This window comes from Pteropus medius, unplaced genomic scaffold, assembly GCF_902729225.1.
Source record: "Pteropus medius unplaced genomic scaffold, Ma_sr-lr_union100, whole genome shotgun sequence".
Taxonomy (NCBI): domain Eukaryota; kingdom Metazoa; phylum Chordata; class Mammalia; order Chiroptera; family Pteropodidae; genus Pteropus; species Pteropus medius.
Window position 1 is genome coordinate 16,590,052 of NW_024344240.1, and position 16,364 is coordinate 16,606,415.

A 16,364-nucleotide genomic window follows, 5' to 3' on the forward strand; every position below is an offset into this window, starting at 1 on the left:
CCTCTCCTATATGTCCCACTTCTACAGCTGTCATTTTAAAGTCCTCAATACCACTACAATCTAATGACTTTTAATAATGACTACAAACTCTGTGTACACTTGTGGCTTTAAGTTAAATTATAAATAATCTCCCTAGACCCCCCAAAACCTTTTCTTCCTGTAGCACCTGTCTTACGAGGATACCTAGGATTCAATATATTGTAGGGGCATGGCCAGAGAACCTCCTCAAAGGAGATTTCCCTCCTTTCAGCACAAAGACTTTTACCAATACAGCCTCAGCCTGGGAAAACATTCAATTTGAATCTAGGGATACATCAAGAAGGAGATAGTAGGGGCAAGTCCAAGATCATGATGCAACTCAGAACTCACAGCATGGCTCTCTATCTTCTCTGTATGTGGACACACAAGCAGAAATCAGGGCAACTTAGAAATTCTTCAAAAGTAACAGTGACAGAACAGATATCACAATCAAGAGTTCTAAGAATAGGAAACCATTAGTAGCAAAACTACTGAGATTTGGAAGTTTGACAGCTTACTCCAAAATGCCTTCCTTCCATGTTTAAGAAAAGCTAGAAACAATATATCCCTTTTCATTATAGGAAGAGATCAAAGACCAGGAAAGGGACATGTGCACACACTTATATGGGTTCCTTGGAAGCATATGGCACCTGATGAATCACAGAACAAAAAAAGAAACCAAGAAGGAACGCTGGACACACTGACTAAGGCCAACTTAAAGCTCCGAATAACAGCCTCTTTTCTTGGCAGGTCACAGTTGTTACTGCCTAGCACAGTGATCACATAAACATTTTTTGAAGGACTGTATTTATCCAAAATCTTAAGTTTTCCATTCAAAGTCTGGGAATTAATAAAAGTTAGATAAAATGTCATAGAGTCTGCTGGGACACATTCTGAAACTTTAGGGTTTTATTTCAGATACAATAAAGAACCTCCACTTTTTTGAATTACCTCTTAATATACATTTGTACTTAAAAGTTTAGATGTTAAATCTTTATAAAGTTGTCTCTTCTATAAAAAGGTAGATAATCTGTAAAGAAGTATTTTAGAAAAGCTGCTTATCTATTCACTAACATTTTGAAATAAAAGTAACTCACATTTCTATGGCCTTCTTAGTAGTCTATTCCACTTAGTAAAGTCTAGCCTATCCTTTAAAAGCAAGGATGGTGGAATTATTTCAGAATGATTTATATTAATAGCACAGTTATAAAAAAATATTTCTCATCTTCAATATTATCATTCAGCAGCCATATTATTCAGCTGAAGTTAAAAGAAACAATGCCTTGTGATAAATACAACTCAAGCATATTACAGTTTCTAAAAAGAGACCAAAAAAAAAAAAAAAAGTGTTTTACTGGATTCCAGTGGATTCAAGCTCAATATTGGAAACAAGATGCTCATTTAAGAGTCATTAAGAACCTCACAGGTATAAGGCATTGTGCCAGGGGCAAGTGATGGAAAGATTAACAGTCACTGTAGAACTGACTATCTCATGGAGGTGTCAAACATATAAGCAACAAAATATGAATTTTTAAAATGCTATGAAAATGAGAAAGTAAAAAAGACTGAGAAGTGAGTAGCATGAAATATACATAAAGCAAGAAGAGACAAAGAATCCCAAATACCTAACCAGACTCACAAAAAGGAAGCTGGCAAAAATTTTAATCAAAAGATAACAAACTACCCAACTCCTTTAAACCCAGTAATTAAAAAGTAAACAATCACTAAAGAGAAACATCTACAAATACAGATGTTCATTAGAGGATTATTTAACATGAGAAAAATTCAAAACTCAAACATCCAACAATAAAGGGAATAGCCATGGGATGAAAAACTACATTTATTAAAATGATGTTGATAAAAAAATTTAATGACACAATAATAATAAAGCTTTTTAAAGGCACGCAATTAAACCTATATTATCTCAAGCATGTTTACAGGTATACAAATTTTTTGAGATTAAAAATAAACCAAAATGTTAAAGCTGGCTATTTTTCAAAGATAGGACTATGAGTGATTTTGTTTCATTTTTATGTTGTTCTATATTTTCCAAATTTTATACAATTGGTGTTGTTACATTTTAAATTGGTAAAAAAGTTACATAAGTCACTGTATTTTAGTTCTCTTTAAAATCGTTAGTAACTTTCTTCGTCCTTTTCAGCAGAGAATATCTCTCCCCAAAACTCCACAGAGCCCACCCATTTAAACAAGTTAATATTTGTAAGCTGCTTAGAACAGTATCTAGCAGGTAAAAAGCAGATAAATTCCCTTTATCTAGTCAAAATAACAAGTATTTTAGAGCTGGTCTGTTTCATGGTACTTTGGCAAAAAAACATTTTTCCCCTTCTGAATTTTAACATCTTTTAAGAGATGACTGCTGTCTTCCTCTGAAATTCTACTTCCTTCAAAGAAAGCAAGAGGAAGAAATTGAGTCAAATATCAAATCCCTTAAAGGAAAGACAAGAAAGTAATGATGGAGGTGGAATTTTTAAATATGGTCAATTGTAAAGATATACCTACAAAAGTGTACTCCTTATTAAAGAGTCTCTCAAGTCAATGTTTCATAGGATTAAACTGTAACATTATGAAGAATACATACTTATCCAGAATACATACTTACCAGATTTTTAGTCAGGAGAGAACTATTATATAATTATTTGGAAAATAATGTCTTTATGTGTTTTTATGAGCTGCTTGGCATGTGTGTGGAGTGATGGTGAGGAACATCCCAGGGCATCAATAGATGGCACAACTGTTCTACATAATAAAGGAATAAGGAAATTGAACTTGCAAAGTAGAGGAAGACTTGAGGAAGAAATAAGGACTTAAGTTGTTTGTGGCCTCTGTTAAAAAAGTTTTCAGTCAAGTCCACACTGCTTACTAATACTTTTGTAAAAATAAATTTTTATTCAAAGCAATACTGAATTCTGCATCTAAGTTGCACAAGACTGCACACATACACAAGAACTGAATGACAGGTAACATACTTGGGTCATCCACACATATAAACTTATCCCATAACTGTTCATTTTTAGGTCTGACAAACTTATATATGCATAAAGTTTGTTTAAAGAAACAGATCTAAAAGGATTTTTTTTCTTTCTAATATCAGCAGTTCTTTTAGTTCTGCTACTCTATTTTCCACTCAAAGGCAACAGGTGCCTTTCATTTTAGTACCTAATTCCATCTCTACAAATAATAACTTACAGTGCGGCTGCTTGCTTTTTCAGTTTCAGTCATTATGTATATCTTTCAACACCATTCTTCCTCCCACCCCCAGCACAAACACAAATGCTTCCCGGAGTACTTTTATCTGGAGTATATAAAGGAAATACAACTCAATAATAAGACAAACACAACCTAATCAAAAAATATCTGAACAAACACGACACATTACTGGAACCTGAAATGGCTGTCAACTGGTAAATAGATAAACTGTGCTTTACCCATATGATGAAATCCTTATCAGCAATAACAAGGATAGAACTATTAATATATGCAGCATGGATGGACTTCAAATAATTATGCTGAATGAAAGACCAAAAAAGAGCACATACTGTATAATTCCACGTACATAAAATTCTAGAAAATTCAAACGAGTCTATAATGACAGAAAGCAGATTAGTGGTTGCCTGAGGAAAGGAGGAGGTGGCAGAGGAGAAGAGAGGGAAGATTACGAAAAGCCACAAAGACATTTTTTGGGGGTTGGCTGTACTCGTTAACTTGATCATGAGAGTAGTTTCACTGCAGTACACATACATCAAAACTCCATTTTTTCACTCTAAATATGTACAGTTTACTGTATGTCGACTTTCCTTAATAAGGCTATAAAGACATAAAGCTACATAGGAGTTCTGGACTCACATGTGAGGCTTTCTGACTATGGAGTTCACTGTAGGGTAACTGGGACTTTTTCTTTGGACTATCCCCTCACAGAAACACAGAGCCAGTGTCAGAATCTTTAGGTCCTTTCCTTTGAGCTGGTCAGAGTCCTCGGGGAAGACACTTCAATTCTGGCCAGCATTCTGAAAGCTCGGTGAGCGAAGATGGCTGAGGATCTTAATAAAAACACATGAACAAACACTCTCAGTTGAGTACACTTCTGGCAGGGAGCAGAGTTAAATGCCAGTTATATGTCATTTCTTTAAATGGAAATCTTAAACACCTTTACTGAAAAGCTAAATTATCTTCATGAATGAAACACAGCATACCACAGATGGAACATCAAATGGTGACATGCTAATTAAAAGACTATCAGAAGACAAACCTAAAAGAATTAAATGGTTGAAAATTTGAGGTGAGGTAGGGGGAGAAGGCCTACCATGGCCATATAATTTTTTTTAAAGTCAACCTTCCAAGAAAGAAAACTAATAAAACTCCCTGACTTATATTTTGTACTTGTGGGGACATTAACAAAGAGACCAAGTGATTTATCCAAGTGATTTAGCTTTTTAATGGTAAAGATTATACTCAAATTTTAATCCGGAGGAATTTAAGATAACATTGCAGAGTAAAAACCAAAATTAGAAGTTTTAGATCCAGTCACACATAGGAATACCACAAAGATACACAGGCTCTGAGAAAGATGGCCATTCCTAGCAAAAAGAATGCTGTGCCAAGAGGTCCAGAGGCAAAAGAGAATCAGGTAAGTTCCAGTGTTCAATTACATATATGTAAAAATAGAGTTAAAGTTCAAAGGCAGGTGACTTTAAACTTTACCCTAAACCCACTGTACATGCAGAGCAAGGCTAAATGACAAATTGATGTTTGTTTTTCTGATACCTGACATCCAGAGGTTTTGATGCTGGAAGATCTCCTTTTCCTAGATGTTGCCTCATCCCTTTCCCACTTCACTGACTGCCCTTCCTTGTTTTCAGCCCTCTACTATTTGCACTTGTGCCATTTAACTCAGTAGTTCTCCACCGGTATTAGCTGTCAGGAGTGTCCCAATTTAGGTACCAGAAGTTTGTGAGTCAACATAAAATAAAGCATCACTCACCTGATTTCAGGCAAAAGTGGAAAAGAAAAAAACAGAATTGTAACAAAGTTGCTGATAATCTCTCATAACTCTAGGTATTAGCAAGCCAGCATGGAGTATATGCCAACGTCATCCTCACATGTCCCAGCAAGAAAAGATTAAAATCCAAGAGGAAAAGATCATGCTCTAACCCATTTTACTTTTGCTGGTTCACTGATTTCTGCCTCTGCAGATTTCTTTTTATCTTTTTCACTACCTAAAGCACTCTTCGCTCTTCTCTTGATCACCAATTTATTACAATCATTATTGCAATGTTAAAGCAAGAGCAAGTCTTAGAATTCCATCTACAACACCTTACCAAAAATTAGGTCTATAAAATTTAAAAGGGTTGAGAGAACATTCAACAGCGGTGCACCTGTATAGTTTCAACTATGCTAATCAATGGAAAATGAATAATTTCTGGAGAGCAATGTTTTTCAAGCATTTTTTACTATAACAGCTTACATATTAAATTTATACAAACATTAATTAGTTATATGTTTGAAATTACATGAGCTTTCAATAAGAAATGGTAAAAGTCAAGTACAAGCTTCCTTGCTAGACATAAGGAAGGCAGTTAGAAGGAAAACCATATTACTATGCTTTAAATTTTAACAGAGACCATGCACTTACACTTCTTCCTGATGACTAGTGATTCTCACCAGGTCATGAGCTAACCGTTCACTCTCAGTTCACGGAAAAAGATCTCTCTCAGAAAAATTACAATCTGCAGCAAACAGCTTCACAGTATGCCTATCAATAAACAGCAACTATAGGTATATCATATTTTAAATTTAAACCATAATATATGCTTCAAATTATGGCATTTTATATCTTATAATATAAGGATTACAGACCCAAAAGCACATCTGAAGAACATCAATATTGGTAAAAGGAGATGTCGCAAGCCAAAAGAATTATAAAACTAGCTATTTTAAGATATAAATTTTAGTTATTATAATAATTGCAATCACAATCAAATCTAAAATGGACCAATTAATTACTACATTGAAATTAAGAAATGGAAAAAACTTCCTCTGTAGAAGCTTAGAAACTAAAGTCTATTGTCCTAGCAACATTCTATGAAAAATAGCTGTCCTGCAGGAGTAAAAGAGGTTGTCCTAAAGAATCTATCCACACAAAGTTAAAAATTTTTAAAGTAAAAAAGCTTTATAAATTATCCAAGGAAAATTCCTCAACCTTACCTGCTTTACCTTAACACAAGCTATACAATGTCTAAGTCCTAAACCAATATGCCAAAAAATACTGATTGAACATTGCTTACTAAGACAAAAGGATATATAATAGATGGGAAGTGCGTGACCCAGATTACAAATGTAGAAAACTTCAGAACCTCCCCGCCCCCCCAAAAAAATTCAGTGATGACTGAAAAAGGTGGACTGAGGCTGAGTATTGAAGGATGGGAGCTTTTGGACAGGTAAGAACATCGAGGGTCAAGGGGACAGGAAGAACGCACATGAAGTCACAGCGAAGGGAATGAGAAGGGTGAATGTAAGAGACTGCCAGAGTACAGGACTGTCACACAGTGAGCAGTCAGCAGTACTACAATGCTGCAATACTGCTCTGAACTCCAGGAAACATGATTCATATTGTGTTCTATGTAAAGAGCACTCCCTGGAGGTGTGCAAAGTAGTGCTCCTGGTTAGGTAATATAAAAAATTAACAGGTGAGATGCTCCACTAAAAGAGATTCTGTAGAATAGGGGTGCAAAACACTAACCACGTTTAGAGAGAGTCAGTCCATATCAGCATATCAATGTATGGGAGAAGTCCCAAACTAGAAAACTGCACAAACTAGCATATCTTGGATTTACCCCTTTCCCATCGTGAAACCCCTACTAATATTTCTTAGAATCAATGTTCTAAAACACATTTTAGAAAACAATGAGCTATTTTATAAAAGACATTCGGAGACAAGTTACATCTTGATAAAGAGAAAAATGAGGAACCATTGAAAGTTTTAGAGAAGAAATGATAGCAGGAAAGCTACTTAAAAAAAATTCTGGCACAAATAAGAAAGGTAGATTAAAGCAGCAGATCTGAGATTTTTGAGAGTAAGGGATTGTTTAAAATTCTTCTGGAAGCAAACTAACTCACTGAGTTAATACAATGAATAATAAATTTACATTGTTAATAAATTAAGTTATTTAAAAAGCGTCTTTTAAAAGTCAAATCCTTTCTAAGATCTACTTTTCAGAAATAATAACTTATACTCCTAAATTTATCAGGTCATTAGTCATACCAGTTTACAGTCAGGCAGTATAATCTCAGATTTCACAGTGTAAGCAAGCACTGGTTCATTCAAAACTATCCTTATTCCTTCCCCCAGAAGCCCAGGTGACAGGAATTTTAACATAAAGCAGGTATCCCAGATTTTGAGAAACCACATTGTTGGGAGTTACTGTACTTAGAAATACTAAATAATATTCTTACCAAAGAGATAACCTAAAACACTACATATTGTTTAGAATAGCTGACACTGTCCTAGGAACAATTTAATAATATTAATAGCTTTAAAAGAATATGGTGAAACATTTACTCATAGTTTATCTGGATCCCTGCCAGAAAGCTTTATTAGTTTAGATTTCCACAATTATTAATAATTATAACCCATGATTCCTAATACATCCTAAAGCATAGCCAATAACCCTAAGTTTTTGGAATAATACAAACAAATGCTTGGCATATATTTGAGTTGGAACAGCTTTGAAATTAATTTCACTATAAATTTATTTTAAATACAGATGTAGCTATTTATTATATTGTTATAAATGAAGCAAAAACAACTGCATTTTAAAACTGCTGTTAAATAGAAAGTAATTCATATGAGGTATATAATATTACATAAAATAGTTCAAATAGTCAAGTAAGTTTACAACAAATGGACCTTACGACAGATTGAACTACACAAATTGTTACTTATTATTTAAGTGAAGTAGCAGTAACTTCTGCTTTAATTCACATAGTGATAAATTATCAGTTAGTCTTATATTATTAACATTCTTGAAAGATCATTAGGCACTAACCTGCTGTTTTTTGAAGGAAAAGCTGCTTGTTAACTGAAACTAATAAGAACCACTACTTATCCACCAATTTATGTCCTTTCACTTTGAAGGAACATCTCATGTCTTTCTGTCTAACAAAAAATAAGTCTCCATGTTCAAGTCATTTGGAAATGACATACACTGAGGCATGAAAACAAAAAAAGAAGACATTCTCTGTCTAGGAGTTTATGGGATTAATAAGTAACTTAATAAATAACCACGGCGGACTTTCTTAAAAAATACAGTGCACACACATAACATAAATATTTTTTAATGTATCAAGTTTTACAATTGTCACAAAACCACCAAAGTCCATGAATCAAATTTGGCTACAACAGTCAAAACTATTTGAAAGCATTAACTCCCTATGTTTGAAGTCAAATAAATAATGATGCCCTTCTAATTTATAAAGGCATCTATACTACATAATATAATTTTACCCTAGTTAAAAATTCAACATAAATGTTTTTCAAAATGCAGATTACTGGCCCCCACCCCAAATTTGCTGATTCAGAAAAGCAGAGGCAATGCCAGGGAATCTGTACTTTCAATATCTGCCCCAGGTGATCTTCATGCACACTAATAATGAAGAGAACCACTACCTTCCTTGTGAGATTTATAAAAAAAAAAGTTTTGGGTTTCAAGAACTAAAATCTTGTTCACAACCTTTTTAAACTAAATTTCATTACATAAATTAATATTTCAAAAAGATTTAAGTAATAAATGTCATGGCAGGAAAACAAGTATGCAAAAAAATTATAGCAGGAATTAAAAAACTTAAAGTATAGGCCATTTTATTTTTAATTCAAGATTTAAGACACTCCTAAATCTTTTCATCTTTGAAAAAGAATTTCTTTACTTAATATTCTAATCTACAATATTACAAATACAGTCTTTCAAATATGTTCAAATTCATTTACTCAGCTGTTAAATAAATAGGGGATGAACTGTAAACATTATACCAAGTATAAGCAATGATTAAATGTATATAGCTAAACCCAAACAAATCTGTTAATATCCCACTATTTACTCCGGTCAGAAACTAATTTTTCATAAATTTATATAACTTTAATAAACATACATAAACATGTACAATGGTGAAAGCAATGGAGCAAAAACTAGAAGCCACCTAAAATTTAGTTCTGGATAATCTAGCAGCAGCTTGCTATGTGACCTTAGGACTAGACAAATCATTTTACCTCCCTGAGGAGAAAAAAAGGGTGCAACTGTTTACTCATCTCCCAGGATCATTTATTACGACAATCAAATGAGATAGTATGTAAATATATTCTGAAATATTGTAAAATACTTTATAAATCAAAGGCATTATTATTAAGAAATCAAAATTCGAGAGACATTATCATTATGTGCCTGCAATAAAAGAGCATTACGGTAACAATGAAGAACATAAAAATTGACTCCAGATTCAATTAGATATAGAACACTAGTGTGTATATTCTGTAAATTACAAATATAAAACCTAAGAATTCAATTCAGTTACTTGTCCTATGTCCCCATTTATAATCTATTTCTTGGGTAGAAATACAAATGATACTCGATAGGCCATGACTGGTAACTGTCACAACTGGTCAGTATGTGTATTATTCTCTATACTTTCATGTATTTGACATTTCCCATAACAAGACAACAATGTATATGTTTGTATACAAAACATTTGTAAAAGCTAAAAAATAAATCTCTTTAAAAATTATTTTTTTGAAAATTATTCCCATAACTATTATCATTTTCCTTTAATGTTATCTCAGATTGTATATATTCCAAAATAAGCTGCTCTCAGTACCCGTCTATATATGACACCTATTAGAAAATAATTATTCCCTTCCAACTAGGTGAGTAAATATTCTTACACAAATTGCAAAAATATAATTGTTAAGTTTCTGCTTCCTTTGTTAAGTCTTCACTCCTTTGCGGTTTTTTGTTTTTGTTTTTTGCTCATTCATTAGAAATTCCAGAAATAAAAAGTGAAAACGACCAGTTTCAACTGCAATGTATGTGTAAAAATGTAAGGAAAAAACGGCAACTACTTTTTGCTAGTACTGAAAAAGACCAGCGATAGTTGTAATTAACCATTTCTCTTAAAACCTGACCTATACAACTCAATTCACAGTATTAGACTGTTTTATCCATAATGAAGTTAACATGTCTGCCAAAGGGAATTAGTAAATTTAACTCCCAAATCAAGGATTCTACCAAAGTATATATAATAACGTATAATTACTCTGCATACATCAACCTAATTGCTCAAATAATGTCTTTTAATCTAGGGCCATATTCCACAGATTGAAAAAGCATAAACCACCTTTCATCTCAGATTATTTTTGTTTAATTTTAACTAAAAATTTATCTACAGCCCAATAGCATACGCTTTATAGCAGTTTATGAAGAAATCTCAAGTGCTGAAACTTAAATGCAGATGGAAGGGCAAGAATACCTTGTGGTTTATAATTAAAACTACTATTTTGTAATATCCACATCAATTTATTCATTACTTGAAAGCTAAATCTTTGTTTCTTCATGTTACATCTGCAGTCACAATAATCAAAAAGTATCCTGTACCTAAAGAGATAGTGTACCCTAAATTTTTTATTTGGGAGGGAGGGGGACATGAGAGAGCAAACAGGCTGGAAAGGAAATTTCACCAATTGTAACTATAGCATTTGTTGTCTAGGCATTAAAAACTCCCATTTATTTTTATATGAGATACATTTGAGAGGAGGAACCATATATAGAAACCATTTTTTTCAACATGGTCTTTAATAACTTTGAATGTAAGTCCTGTTGCAAGTCTTCATTTGTATTATTTAAAAACAAGTAATTGTAAAACTCCAGTAAAGCCATAAAAGGCAAGCTGTTGGAAGATGAACAAACAAGCAAGGTTAATAATTTTACAGATTTTGCATGTTTACTTCAGAATCTGTTAATACCACACAAGCTAAAGAAACTGTAAGACCACTATTATGCTGGTAGGATTCCTTATTTGGTGGCTGGCAATGGTTAGTTTTAAATATCTATTTACAATGCAGCTATGTCTTTATTTCTTTTCCTAAGTATCCAGATATCATTACTCCCTATTATTTTATCAGAAGCACCAATCAAAACTAGTTTCTCACCTCATCTCAGAATCCTACATTAAAATTCAAGCTTCAATTTAAAAACCATGATTTCCCATTTAGTTGCAGAAATCCCCCCTAAAAGTGAGGAATTACAGAAAACAGAAAAATGAAAATTTCACCTTATACATGAGGATGCCAGTAATGACAACTGCAATAAAAATCAAGAAGGCATACTCTGAATTTTCACAATTTTAATAAAAACAAAATCATGAAATTTTAAATCAAAGGTGGCGCTCTGTCCTCAACTCACCCGATTGTGACTCACTTTTGCAGACTATATGGTAGGCAATAACAGTTACTTTTCAAAGATCTTTGCAGTTACGCCCAAGCCAAAATCAGGACAGAGATCCACCCTTAATTACAGCAATTTAACTGTCTCATCCAAAGCAAGGTAGAAACTAAAACATCCCCCTGAAATCATGGGGGATGTTTTAGTTTCTACCTTGCTTTGGATAATAAGCCCATTTCATATACTAGTTTTCAAAGGCTCCCTTTAGCAAATATTTCTATTTACTTCAGTTTTGAACTCACTAGGACAAAAAAGAAAAGGGGGAGGGGGAAGGGAGACGTAAACGAAACGCACAAATACAAAAAGAGATTCTCCTCCAATCCCTCTAATTCCCCCAATCCGCCGCTGCCACACACAAGGACAGGGAGCCTGAGAAAGGCTGGCACCAGGGCAAGCGGTGAAGGCCCTCCATTCACTCACATGGGCCACAATCCAAAGGGTTACACACCTGCCTGAGGAGAGCCTCATACATAGCAGATCCTTACAAGTACATCTTATTATAAAATACACCCACGCTAAACAGGAGCTTTATTTAAAATAAAACTGTCCTCAGGTGGGGGAAGTTAAGCACAACAAAGGCTTCCATGTTGTAAGGCAGACAGTCCAGATATAAGCATTTAACTACACATGTATGAAAAAAAAAATCCATATAACGACTTTATCATGAACAGCAATCGACACCAACAGGAGCCATTCGATTATTAATAAACCCAGAAAAGTAGCGTGCATAGCAGCCAAAGGTGGGTGTCTGCTGCGATCTAACCCCAGAGAAAGGTAAAAATATGCCTGCGGAGGAGGGTCAAGCCCTCTACAGATTGAGAGACCCCTACAGCCCTTAGCACCCCCCTACCCTGCCCTCGGCGCCAAGCCCCCTGCACCGCACAGCATGCGAGCACTCCCAGCACTGCGAGTCCGGCAGAAAACTGGTGAATGAAATGCGCAGAGACCAACCTGGATAGTGACCCCGGCGCAGAACCAGGGGTCGCTAACTAGCGTAACCAAAGGATTCTCCCGCAGGATGGAATAGAGCACACTCCCAATCCCGAAACTGGAATGCAGTTCTTTCTTAATGATCTGTTCCAAAAAAAGGTGGAGGACGCAGGGTTTTTTGTTTTTTTTTTGTTTGTTTGTTTTTTCTTTTTTCTTTTACACTAAGTCCATAAACGCGAATCCGAAGCAACCGGGAACATCCTGGGGGGCCAGACCGGAGACGCCGGGAGAAAGGCGAGATGGCTCTCCAAGTCCCAAGAAATCACCGTCCGGTGTGACACTCATCAATCAAGCAGCCCCGGACCCCCCTGACGAAGGGTCCCTACTCAACGCCTGCAGAGCGCCAAAGGAGCCGAAGACGAGGATTAAAGGGGTGACCCTCCTGGGGCGTGGAGAAAGAGTGTGGAGCACCGCTGCCCTCAAGGTCACCATGCGCCGGGGCGGGGGCGGTCGGCGACGGGATGAGCTATGGCGCGGCCGAGGCAGCTCGGAGAAGAGCTGCGAGTGTAGACACGAAGCCCCACACAGCCCCATCCCAAGGGCCCTGGGCGGGGACTCCTGGCCGGACCCGGCGCCTAGACGCAAAAAACCCGCTCACCTTTACGATCTCCGGGTGCGGGCACGGCAGGAGACGACCTGCGAGGGGCCCCCCGAAAACCCCCACCAACTTCTCCCATACCCGATTGCGGTCCGCGGGGCACCCAAGCTGTCAGGACCCCGCCGCGACAACCCGACTCCCGCATTCCACTCGGCCTCCCGCGCAGGTGACCTGCCCCATCGCTTCTACCGCGGGCGGACCGCGATCGCCACTCACCTCGCCCAGCAGCAGGAACCATTTTCCTAGTGGGGAAAGGAAAGGGAGGTTGCAGGAGGAGCGGGTGGGGGTGAGTAAGAGTGGTAAGCGAAGAGAACGGGGGCTCGTCCCCGGCGTGTCCGCGGCCAACTCGCAAGGCTCGGGGAGACACGCGGAGGTGCGGGTGCACCTCAAGGATGAGGCGGCCGCGGAGCCGAGAGGCTCGGCGTCCACCAGCCGGGGCTCCCTACTCACGCTGCACTGCGAGGAGGCGGCGGAGGAGGCGGCGGAGGAGGAGGAGGCGGCACCCTGCCCGGCCCCCGCCCAGAGCCCGGCAGCCGCCGAGTGGCCGCCCGCGGCCCCGCAGGACCCGCCTCCTCAGCTCCGCAAAGCCGCACACTGGGCGCGCCGCGCTCAGCTCGGGCAGCTCCGCCGACCTCACGCCGCCATCCGCAACAGCAACGGCGGGCGGGGTGCAGCCCCCTCTGTGAGCACCGCAGCCCGACCCGCTCAAGGTGGGGCCCGCGGCCGCCGGACAGCGGACGGCCGAGCACGAGGGGGCTGCGCGAGGCTTCGGGCAGGAGCCCCGTTTGCACCGGCTGGCCCGCAAGATTGCCGGAGTAGGCAGGGGAAAGAGAACTCTCACCCGTTCCGGTCTGGCGCTCCCTTCTCTCCACACCCACACGCCTCCCGCTCCACGCTGGCGGCGCAGCTGCTCCCGCTGCCACTGCCACTGCCGCCGCCGCCGCCGCCGCTGCCGCCTTGGCTGGGCGCGGTCACGTGATGCAGCCCGCGGGGAGCCTGGGGGCGGTCGGGCGCGGAGGAAGCGCGGCTCGGACGGGCACTGGGAGCCCGGCGGCGCTTAGAGGGCGTTTAAGGGGAGGACTCGGCGAGCGCGCCCCCGGCTGGCGAGCGCGCTCCCGACGATTAGAACTTGTCGCGCGGTCGGGAAAGGGTGGCGGGAGTGAGGGGCGGGGGACTCACGCCTCCGCGCGCCCCTCCCTCTCTTCCTTCTCCGCGCTCCTCGCTCGCCGCTGCCCCCGCCCCTCCCGCTAGCTCCTTTCCTACTGCCGCTGCCTACGATTGGCTGAGAGGCTCTGACGTCCGTGTTTCCATGACGTATCAGGGAGGGTGGGGTGCGGGGGAGGAGGAGGTGGCTCGGGCGCGCGGGGCGGTGACTCCGTCAGTCACAGCTGCTGTTTCGGCGCGGGGCCTGGCGGCTCCTGTGACCGTGGAGGCCGGAGCGGAATGACTGCCGCAGGCGGACGCCCTCCACTGGGGGCCCCGTCCGAGCCACCCCCAGCCTGCGTCCCTCCAGAGCCTGGGAGCTGGGCTGGCGGGCGTGGAAGATCGAACGCTCCTGGCTGCCACAGGTTAAAGCTGACCACTCGTCCGCGGACATTTGAGCGGCTTCTCGCCGCTTCTGTGCTCCACTCCCTACGGACTCGATGCCCGTCCTGGCTCATGACGCACGCGCTGGACAACAAAAGTGCCTCTCAGCTCGCTTCCTCCTTGAGGAAAAGAGCCCACACCCTCCCTACGGGCGAGGTGCGCCCCATCTCTGTTCTGTAGGATCGGGCCCGCAGTTATCCAGGATCCCGCTGCAGCCCTCAAAGGGTTAACTCTGGCGTTTCGCGGGTGCAAACAGGCCCATCAGGACCGGTGCTTAAAATCCTCGTGCTTTCGTTTTGGATTTGCTTTTTCTACTTATGCCAAGCTTTTGGCTCTTTTAGTTAACTTGTAACATTTTTAACCATCGCTCTTCTTTCGTGTGGGGAAAAGACAAACATGGGGTTACGTACAGAATTCAGATGATAAAAGGTAGCGTGCACCAATCTTAAAGAGATTTTGCAAATTAATAAAAAAAAAACCCAGCCGTCGTGACATCTACTTCAAAAATAAGACGATTTTTCCTACACACACACACACACACACACACACACACACACGTGTAAAGATTAGTGTCCTACCTAAGACACCATGCTCCATCTTCGTTTAATCGCCTCTATTTTAACTAAGCATCGCCGCTCATTTAGAGACCTTGTCGGTGTTATTTTCCATACCACTTAACCAGAACAAAAAGATAAATTCTGTAGTCTCCTTTCTCTTAACTCCAGGACTGGAAAAATTATCATTTATAATGTTTTCTTAAAAGCATACAAGTGATGCAAAGGACTTTATTATGTATGTTCATTCTGGTAACATTATTTTTAAATATTTTTAAAGGCTTAGAAACAAAATATGTAAAGGAAGTTTAGAAAGCAAAAGCTCGAAGTTACTACAGCCATGCCACCCTCAATGCAGCGGATCTAGTGTGATCTCAGAAGCTAAGCAGGGTCGGGCCTGGTTAGTACTTGGATGGGAGACCACCTAGGAATACCAGGTGCTGTAGGCGTTAATTAAAACAAAAAACGAGTTAATTCTGTTGAAAATAATTTCTTATGAATTAACATATCTTACCAGGACACACATTTACCAACGTTTTGAGCTGTGCCCTTGATATGCGAAGTTAGCACTGCGCAAAATGACAGTTTTTCCTCTCGTTAATCACTGTTAGGGAATTGGTTGGTGTGGTACAATAGCCCTTCCTGACACTTTCAAAACTTAACAGAACAGATTAACTTTACAAGACGGCTTAGAGACATTCAAGAATCACTGGCTTCTGTCCAACTTTTCCTCCAAGGAAGTTGCAATAAAAAATTGAATTATGTATTCTACTTTAATCAAGAATTTGACATTAAAGTAATTTTTAAAATATATGAATCATTGCTATAGTACACTAGCAAAATGGATAACAGATTAAACTAGAATCTGTTCACTTTGTGAGTTTGTTGCAGCTCCAAATAATAAAATAAATGCTTTTAAAGTGTCATGAAAAATTACTCAGCATCTTCATTTCAGAACGTGATTTCAATAGAGTTTTCATTTACAGAGATTATATACATATATATCCCGGAACATATTTATATGTATTTTAATGAAATGTGAGTCACATGCAATGATATGCTTTCACTGTCTTAGTCAAAGTGATCGTACTGTGTAGTTTGATTTTTACATTT

General features: G+C 39.2%; 1 protein-coding gene and 1 pseudogene across 4 annotated transcripts in view; one reads left to right on the top strand and one right to left on the bottom strand.

The window, feature by feature from the left end:
• ATP2B1 (ATPase plasma membrane Ca2+ transporting 1) overlaps positions 1–14,089 on the bottom strand; it is a 112,625-nt gene extending 98,536 nt beyond the window's left edge. The window contains exon 1 of one of the 4 annotated variants that reach the window (XM_039869016.1): positions 13,327–13,589. The gene's annotated coding sequence lies outside the window, so the exon portion shown is untranslated. Of the gene's footprint in view, positions 1–13,326; positions 13,590–13,951 lie in introns of those variants that run through there. The other 3 variants (XM_039869020.1, XM_039869019.1, XM_039869018.1) reach the window with 3 other exon arrangements.
• Positions 14,090–15,581: 1,492 nt separating this feature from the next.
• Positions 15,582–15,700, top strand: LOC120607488 (uncharacterized; annotated as a pseudogene).
• Positions 15,701–16,364: the final 664 nt, after the last annotated feature.